Source organism: Nelumbo lutea, chromosome 7 (assembly GCF_056320005.1).
Source record: "Nelumbo lutea isolate HS-2025 chromosome 7, American lotus-T2T, whole genome shotgun sequence".
In the NCBI taxonomy this organism is placed as follows: Eukaryota; Viridiplantae; Streptophyta; class Magnoliopsida; order Proteales; family Nelumbonaceae; genus Nelumbo; species Nelumbo lutea.
Genome location: NC_142690.1, coordinates 44,876,812 through 44,887,139, shown reverse-complemented (window position 1 = coordinate 44,887,139; position 10,328 = coordinate 44,876,812). Strand labels below are relative to the sequence as shown.

Below are 10,328 nucleotides of genomic sequence, written 5' to 3'. Positions count from 1 at the left end.
ATGGGTTCAGCCTAGTTCTGTTACAAATGGCCGAATTCACTGTTATGGATAGTGAACCCCTGAGCCCATCACTATGGGCTCTTAATGGGCCCAACACTTACACTAAGTGGTCCCTAGGCCAAGCCACCTTATAAAAATCCAAGGACTATGGGCAGATGCAAGATTAGCCCATCAGGTATTACCCTCAATGGTCTTACACTTAACCTCTCAGCCCATAATGATCAAACTCTGCCTGACAAGAGAGGACCTCTCCCTTGACTACAAGGAACAGTGCTGCACTCTCTACTCACATGTACCCCAGGAATTAAAACCTTTTGCAAACATTTTGAAATCATAATATATATATATATATATATGTATATATCTATATAAACATATTTTGCAAAAACAAATTTCATCGATTGAAATCGACTGCCAACAGCTTTGGTTTCCATCAGAGAGAGTGCATCCCTGATCATTACCTTTGTCTGACAAAGGGGCTGATCCTGTCACTATGATCACCCACTCAGATGAATTCTTAGACTGTCCCAACATACCTAGGTTTTGACCCCCTCTAGGGATCTCACTGATTGGCATATCAAAGACAGCCCAATCTGACACCTAGTGTAGTATCATAATCGAGTCTAGGGGTCAGGTGTATCATTCCATATTTTCCCATCAATCTCCAAGATCCAGGGCAATACTAGAATTCTGGTCTGGTTCAAGGTTTCAAGAAAACCCACACTACATGTACCTCAGGTCTCACCCTGGCAGCTGAGACAAGCTACCCCAACTAACTTAGCAGCACATTAGTGTCAGCCTTGGCAAGATAAATCTCCCCAGATCTATCCAATGGCTATGAACATTCTAAACTAACACAAGTCTCATATGTGTCCAGTTTAAGGGTATTACACACACCATAATAACATGAAACAAATATGTACTTTATTCATTTACATTAAATTTCATAAGGTACATCATTCTGATTGGAGATAAGGGCATACACTATCTAACATTCCCTATTCGTTCTACCACCACACTATATAATGGAAGCTCATGTGGAACCCTTTATTTTTAGTGGATGGAACCTAACAAAATATTATGGCTTGTAACATATGGGCCATTAGTATGGGGAACTTTACCAAAATATGACACTTGTGTTGACCTTATGCATTTTGATGGTAACTAGTGTGTCCGGAAATGTGTCATTAACCACTTCGGAACACCAGTTTAATATTTATAAAATTTTTCCATTTCTCATAGCAACTATAAACATAGTAAATGGTGAGAACGGGTCGTATCCATAGGTAAGCGAGGAAAAAATTAATATACACTCAAATTCGAACAAGAGAACACAAGAGGGAAGTGCATAAATATAAAAATTAATTAATTAAACTAGAAAAATATAGAATTTGAACAGTACTGAAAATTGAAAGTGTAGCAACATAAATAAATAAATGAAAGAAATGAAATAAAAATCAGTAATCCGATCAGAGGTAGTTGTCTCTAGATCTCTCCTTTAACCCTCGAACTTCTCATGCTAGGCCTTCCGTCTTACCTGGCTGAATTCCAGATATGCAAAAAAGAAAGCGAAGAACAAATGGCATGAAAATAAATTGTAGAAAGGAAATAATGAAACTAAAATTGAAAGAACATAAATTAAAACTAAAATAAAGTACAAGTGGTTGGGATCTGATTCCAAAGGTGGCAGTAGTGGTGTTGGCAAACTACAACTAAGAACCCTCCTCTTGCCTAGGCATCCTCCTCATCCTCTACCCTTGAACTTCTCAAGATCAGCCTTTCGTCTTACCTGGGGGCAGAATCCAACCCCTTCTCTAGGACCTATGGGCTCCTTTTTATAGAGAATGATGGATATAACTAGAATAAGAGACAAAGAGGGGGGTGGCAGCTGGGTTTTAGCAAAGTTATGGGAGCCCTAGGGTTTCTAATGGAGGGTTATGATGGTTTTGGGGTGTAAGGCTAAGAATAGAAGGAGAGGTAGCCCAATATTATGTAGGGCTGAGATTTAATGGCTAAAGGTTGAATGGTGAAGATTAGAAGTTAAATGGTTCCTAGGGTTAGAATGCTAAAAAGAGAGTGCCCTAGAATGGATGGTGGAAATTAGAAGGGATGGAAGGTGAGGATTTAGCAGTTAGGGGCGGCTCGGGTTTGATAAGAGTGAAAAGAATGGGTTAAAAGGCACTCTAGGGTTCGCTAAGGCATGGGGAGCATGCTAATACAGTAGGACGGGAGCCAAATTGGGTTTAGCAGCTATGAGGTGCCCTTCTACTTTCAGTTTTTCACAAAAACACCTCCTCTCTCAGCTGAACTTCACACCAGCTTCCCAAAATCTGCATTTCATCCATGAAAACTTTCCACTTTTCCCAAAAATTTGCATTGAGACCCTTAGAGGACAAAACATTGCATTTATTTGGAAAAGGGGCACATCTTGACTATTCTAAGGCTGAAAATACCCCTGAATTGATGCCCTTAAGGCATCAAAATGCAAAGTTATTACACCCCCAACTTAACCATTGCTAGTCCCTTAGCAATGCAACCTTAAAATTACACTGAGTATATAGATCTTTCTCATTACATGGTCATCCCTAACAGAATTAATCTAGAATCATGATTCCAGCATTCTCAAACTCTGTATAGTTTGGTATTGGGCTTTAGGGGTAAAACTGTCTTGCTTTTAATATTACAAAAACTTGGCTTAATAATTCTTATTTACCCTATCGTTTGCAAACTGTCTTGATAAGATGGGATTGATTTTAAAATCAGACAGGTATTCTTCTAATTATTTATGACAGTGGATTTCTACCCTTGAACTTATTTTTATTGTTACCTTTCACCGTTTTACGTGAATCCTGATACTTGCCTTAGGTGAAGATACCTGGTTACTAAGTGTTAGGTAAATGTCTTTGGCATTCTCTTTTCCGTTTGACACGAATCTTGATACTTGTCTTAGGTGAAGCGACCCGTACCAGATTGGGCTAACCAAGGGGTAGATAGGTCATTCACGAGATTGTCCACTATGTCCACATTTTCTTCATCTTCCCCTAGGTTTGGATACTTAGAGGCATTAAAAATATTCAATTGGACCTTCTGCTCCCCAAATGAGATATCCACTTCCCCCGATTTACAGTTGATATTTGCATTAGCCATTGCTAAAAATGGTCGTCCTATGATTATCGAGTTGTAGTTCAGTTTTTTAGTTGGGGTCATGTATAGGATAACAAAATCTATAAGGAAATGATAGTTTTCTATCCTAACAATGACATCCTCGATGACTCATTGAGGAGTCTTGACCAACCGATCAACGAGTTGAAGAATTACTGGAGTAGGTTTCAACTCGCCGAACCTGAACCTTTCATCAATAATGGATGGAAGCAGATTCACAGTAGCCCCTAGATCCAATAAGGCCCTATCAAAGGTGATTCCAGAAATTATATAGCTAAAAAGCAGAGCACCCGGGTCTTTCATTATCTAGGGAAGTTGATTTAAGAGGACCGCACTTACATCTGCTGAGAGCATCACTTTTTGTGGGGCTGATCATGGCTCCCTCTTTTGGGTGCATATCTCTTTCAAAAACTTTGCATAAGCTGGGACATGTTGAGTCGCATCGAGGAGTGGGATGTTAATGTATACTTGTTTGAAAAGTTTCCTGATCTCCTCATTGTGAATCTCTTTCTTTTTCTGTGATGGCCCGACTGCGAGTGTGGTAGGAAAGGGGACTACAGATTGGTTCACTTTAGGCTCTTTTTCTATGTTTTTGATGAGACAAAAAAGAACCCAATTTTTATTCCCTAATATTCACTCTTTTACATTTATTTAGCACTTAAATGGACTCATTACTCTTGTATTTCAATTTAGGGCAATAAAAAAGGCAATTGGAAGAAAACAGGGCAAATCAGGTGATTTTGCACAGTTTCGGTGACAATTAGTAATCTAGGCCCAACTCTCAATTCCAGACTCTGAATTGGACAATTCAAAAGCATTAGAAAGATGAAAAGAAGGCCCACAACTTTTATGTTCTGGGTTTTGACAGATTTGGCATGCATCGAGTACGAAAACGAGCCCGAAGTCGAAGCAAATTCATAGCCAGGCCCATTTCACAACTTAAGTCCAACTCGCAGAAGTACATTGAAGCAGCCCAACTTGAATTCAAGAGTGAAGAGTCCAAATCTTGAATGTAATCTCCAAGGAGAGAGTCTTATCAGATCTAAAGTCTTAAATGTAATTATAGAGAGATAAGAAGATTGAGATTAGATCATTAGATAAGAGATAGGATAGGATTAGTTCAAAGAAGATCAAGACTCCCTAAAGATAAGATGATCTCCTAGAAGGAGTTGGAAAACAGCCCTCTCCTTTGGCTATATGAAGAGGAGGGCAAGCCAGCTTTAGGCATCACTCAATCATCCAGCAATCAAGCATTAAGCAACTCAAGAAGATCAGTTCAGCCATGGAGAAGCAAAGCATGGAGATTGCGCAGATCATGAGCAGCTAAGCTTCTTTTTTCTGGTTCAAAGGGGGAGGTTCGATTGTGTTATTATAAGGTTTTGTAGTTAATTTATTTTTTTGCTTTTTAATTCAAGTATTCATTAGTTCTTGTGCACATTTTTATTGGATGTTAATGTTAATTAGTCTCACAAACTGAATTAATGTTGATTTTCCTACTACTATCCATGATTTCGGTGATCCGTAATTGTCACGAATAGTGGTACAAGTAGTAATTAGGTTAATAACTTTTTGGGTCAATTATTCATGATAGCCTTTGACCAATGTATTCACATGATTTAACTTAAAAGGAATCGATGGAACAAGATTCAATAATTGTAGCTATCTCAATTATTGTTGTTTTGGTTTAACTATTTTCATAAAGCTTAATGCTATTATTAATTAATATGCCTAACACAGCAAGTTCTAGAATAATCAAACCATGTTTGATAGATAATTATGAAAAAATCAATCAAACCCTTATGCATCTTGCCTATTGATCGATTAATCGATTAAAATCATGAGGTACCATATGCAGCCAAGAAAGATTCAGTTAGTCATGCTTGCATCCTATCTTATCTATTCAGCCTAAGCACATGATTCCTGATAAGTTGAAATCATTCAAGGATAAGTTTCCGGGAGCAGAAATTTCAAGAAGGTAAGGCATCCCAAATTTCCATAAGATTTTCCTAATCCCCTCCACACTTAAGTTATACATTGTCCCCAATGTATGTGATTATGCATAAAGTAGAAGGATTTGGGGGTACTTCCCTGTTAGTCTTGTTGGGTTCCTGCTAAACAAAAAAATCAAAACCAAACAAAATAACAAAATTAACTAAACACAATGGGTTGCCTCCCACAATAGCAATTGGTTAACATCGTTATGCTCGACGTCCTCCTTTGCTACTTTAACTTTCATGGTTGCAGCTTTCGGTGTGCTCCCCTTCCATCATGGGCGGGTTCAAATCTGGACTAGGGGCCTTGGTATCCAATTGTGCACTCGATTCTAAATCCTCATTCATATCATTTTCAAAACCTTCTAGGTAGGTGTTAGAACAATTAGCTAATTGGATAACAACTTTAGTTTCCTTTAAAGGACCTAATCTTAAAGCATAGTAAATCGAGTATGGCATGATATTGATGGATGCACCTAAGTCTATCATGGCATGCTCGATTTGCTTATTGCCAATCACATAGGGTAGGGTGAACATACCTGGATCAACATATTTTTCTAGTAAGGTCTTCTTGATCATGGCTGAAACGTTCTCTTTAAATCTTGAGTCCTGTACCTCCTCTTCTTTCTGTCCTTTATCCGCCTTCCTTGGTGAGGTAGGTTCTAGCTGCAGTTCATTCCTGCTTCTTAGCACCACTGCACTTACATTCTCCTTGGGGTTGACTACCGTTTGTAATGGTAGTTTCCCGGAGCTCTGCGCCTCCAACTTGCTAACGGTAGTGGCAAGTTGGCTGAATTGGTTCCCCAAATTCTAAATGTTGGCTCTTGTTTCCTGTTAAAATAGCTGAGTATTAGTAGCTAGAGCCTAACAATATCTTCTAATGACGTACCTGAATTCGAGGGTTGGCCTTGCGCTGTGATGGGTGCTGAAAACTGGGGCTGTCAACTGAAAAAATGGGGTTAATATTGCTGCTGCCCTCCTTGGTTCCCGTAGCTTAGGTTTGAATGATCTCTCTACCCCGGATTGTAGTAATTGGAGTAGGGATCATACTTTAGTTGGGGCTGGCCCGGGAATCCTCCTATGGCACATTGACTTGCTGCATCGAACCATCTTGCAATGATGGACACATGTGTGTAGGATGGCCAAGAATCGAACAAATACCACACACCCTGGCAATTTGTAATTGTCCTGCAGCGAGTTGTCTTACCAAAGTAGTCAAGTCAGAAATCTGATTTTCTAAATTTACATGGCTTACCTCATTAACCCTTCTAATGGTACCTTCTATCCTTGCATCGAACTACTGTGAATTTTTGGCCATGTTGGAGATTAACTCCCTGGCCGCTTCGGGTGTCTTGTTCACCAAGGCTCCTCCACTGGCTGCATTGACCATACTTCTATCCATGGGTTGCAGCCCTTCGTAGAAGTATTGGATTAATAGTTGTTTAGGTATTTGGTGGTGTGGACAGCTAGCAACAAGTTGTTTAAATCTTTCCCAATATTCATATAGTGTCTCACCACCAAACTACCAAACTCCACATATTTCTTCTCTTTATTTGCAGCCTGAGATGCAGGAAAATATTTATCTAAAAATATCCTATTCATCTCATCCCATGTGTGTATTGAACCGGGAGGAAGAATATACAACCAATCCTTTGCTTTATCTCTTAAAGTAAATGGAAAGGCTATGAGTTTTACCTGGTCCTCAGTCATACCTTGGGGCTTTATGCTCGCACAGACGACATGGAATTCCTTTAGATGCTTATGAGGGTCCTCTCCTGGAAAACCATGAAATATAGGCAATAATTGTATCAAACCAGATTTCAATTCGAAAGCTACCTCAAGAGTGGGGTACGTGATGCATAAGGGTTGTTGGTTCATAATCGGTGCAGCTAACTCTCTCAATGTCCTTTCTCTGTCAGCCATTCTTTCTCCTTCTTCGAAGATGAGAAAATCACAAGTGGGCAATTTGCAATGAGTTCATCCTTTTTGGTGAACGATCCTTCCTTTTCTTAGCCTCCTTCCTTAAATGACGGGTGGTCCTCTGAATTTTGGGGTTGTACTCAAGTTCACCTCATTGAGAAGCACGAGTCATAAAACAAGAAGGTTAACAAAAAGAAGGTAATAGCTAAGAAATTAACGTTGCTCCCCGACAACGGCACCAAAATTTTGACGGGTTGTCGAAGCCCTCAAAATTAGTACTAGTCCCACAATAAAATAATTGTAGTAAAAAGTGGTACTACATCAAATCCCACGGGGAGCAAATCAGTAATCTCTTAGTCGAATGGATAAAGTAATTGAGTGGGAAAATAACTAAAATTTAAAAGAATAAGAAAGTAATAACAAACTAAACAAACAAGAGAAAATTAGTCTTACCGAATTCTAGTTCAAGGGTTCGGGTTGAATCAATTGGCCATTGATCCTAGGTAAAATTCAATAGTCTTGCAATTCAAGCATTTAACCTTAGATTTATTAGGATAGCCATAATAAACCTTGTGTTTTCCTAAATCAGTTGACCAAACCCAGCATTTGATCAACACTTATCTTTAATCAACTGGGTACGATAGCGCTCCATATTAATTAATGATAGCATTAAGCTTTATGAAAATAGTTAAACCAAAACAACAATAATTGAGATAGCTGCAATTATTGAATCTTGTTCCATCGGTTCCTTTTAGGTTAAACCATGCCAATACATTGGTCAAAGTCTGTCATGAAAAATTGACCCAAAAAGATATTAACCTAATTGCTACTTGTACCACTATTCATGACAATTACGGATCACCATAATCATTGATAGCAGTGGGAAAATCAACATTAATTCAGTTGGTCAGACTAATTAACATTAACATCCAATAAAAATGTGCACAAGAACCAATGAATACTTGAATTAAAAAGCAAGAAAATAAATTAACTACAGAACCTCACAATGACACAATCGAACCTCACCCCTTGAACTAGAAAAAAGAAGCTTAGCTGCTCATGATCTGTGCAATCTCCATGCTTTGCTTCTCCATGGCCGAACTGATCTTCTCGAGTTGCTTGATGCTTGATTGCTGGATGATTGAGTGATGCCTAAAGCCGGTTCGCCCCCTTCTTTGTATAGCCAGGGCCGTTTTCCATCTCCTTCTAGGAGATCGCCATATCTTTAGGGAGTCTTGATCTTCTTTGAACTAATCCTATCTTATCTCTTATCTAATGATCAAATCTCAATCTTCTAATCTCTCTAGGGTTACATTCAAGACTTTAGATCTGATAAGACTCTCTCCTTGGAGATTACATTCAAGATTTGGACTCTTCACTCTTAAATTCGAGTTGGGCTGTTGTGGACCTTCTTTTCATCTTTCTAATGCTTCTTGAATTGTCCAATTTGGAGTCCAGAATTGAGATTTAGGTCTAGATTACTGACTGTCACCGAAACTATGCAAAATCACCCGATTTGCCCTGTTTTCTTCCAATTGCCTTCTTTATTGCCCTGAATTGAAATACAAGAGTAATGAGTCCATTTAAGTGCTAAATAAATGTAAAAGAGTGAATATTAGGGAATAAAAATTGGGTTCTTTTTTGTCTCGTCAGTTTTCCCTTTATTCTTCTCCCCCCCCCCCCAACTTAGGGTTTTCTGACTCCTTTTCTTCTTCTTTACTTCCTCATACGGGTCTTCCAAAATTCTTCCACTCCATAAAGTTGTTACAACTTTAGCATTTTTGAATTGGGGATTCTGAGGTGGTGCTTGAATTTGCTGAGAAAAACCCAGTGGCTGATTCCTAGGGTTTGCAACCGGTTGACTTGGTAGTTGCCCCATTGCCCTCCTTGCATTAGCTTCAGCTATTTGTCCTATTTGGCTTTGTAACCTAGCAATGGACTATTGTTGATTTAGGATCATGTGTTGTAGTTGCATAAATTGATCATCTACTGATAAGGATTAAGGGGGTTGTGGGTAGCCCTGATATGGTTGGGCCGGTTGACTCCTAGGGTACACCTGCTGGAACTGGTTTTGCACTACTGACCTCTAAAACTATTGGTTCATGGAGTTGGACGGATGTTGATGGGACTGTACATTGGGTTGATGTGTCATCCAAGAAAAGTTAGGATGGTTTCTCCACCCAGGGTTATAAGTATTAGAATATGAATCATTATTGGGCCTTGAGAAACTCTAGGCCGCCTGAACTTGTTCTTGGATAAAAGGTGGAAACTGGGCCGCAGTAGGACAGTCATCAACCTGGTGGGCTGGGTTGGCACAAATGGAACATACTTCTAGAAATGGCACTCCAGTCCATTTTTGCCTCAAGCACTATATTATTTTTTACCTCATAAAGCCCTGCCCTCTTTGAGGGTCCAACTGACCTTTTATAGGAATACAATGACACATTATTGATAGAATTCTCACTTAGGGTTTCGAAAATATTATAAGCTTCATCCTCGCTCTTGCTCATAAATGCCCCCCACATGATGCATATACCATCTGCCTGTATTGATCTGTTAAGCCTTCATAGAAGGCCAGGACAATTTTCCACTAGGACAGGCCATGGTGTGGGCATTTTCTCATTAAATCTTTCATCCTCTCCCAAGCCTCATGAATTTGTTCACCCAGTGTTCGGGTGAATCCAATGATAGCTCTCGTCATGGTATTGGTTCTGCCTATAGGATGGAACTTCCTAAGGAATTATTGTTGCATTTTTGCCCAAGTTCTAATGGATCTCTTTATAGTCCCTAACCAATGCTTGGCCTTATCCTTCAAGGAGAAGAGGAAAAGAGTCAATCTAAGGGCATCATCATTGAAATTCTAAATCCTTACAATTGAACATATTTCTAAGAACTCACCTATGTGCTTGTATGGGTCCTTGCTTGGGTTCCCATAGAAGGATGGGAGCGTTTGGATTGCACTTGACTTAATTTCATACTGTAAGGCCTGAGTATCAGGTAACTAAATGCAAGATGAAGGGTTGTATTGTGTTGGAGTGAAGTATTCCTTCAACTTTCTAGGTTGGGCATCATTGATTCCAACCATTTGATTTCGGTGATGATGATGGAGGTATCTCTTTATTTCAGGTATAGGTTCTACAATTTCTCTCCTTAGAGATTTCCTTCCCAACATACAACACAGAAGTCCCTTTTCTTCTTTTTTGAGTTTAATTTCAAATGTGGATTTTGAAATTTAAATTCTGAAATTTAAACTCA

The 10,328-nt window shown here is 39.1% G+C and overlaps 1 non-coding gene across 1 annotated transcript; it reads left to right on the top strand.

Moving 5' to 3' along the window:
* Positions 1-9,670: 9,670 nt before the first annotated feature.
* LOC148846223 (small nucleolar RNA R71) lies at positions 9,671-9,779 on the top strand. The gene has a single exon (XR_016102698.1). It is a non-coding gene; the product is annotated as a small nucleolar RNA R71 (small nucleolar RNA).
* Positions 9,780-10,328: the final 549 nt, after the last annotated feature.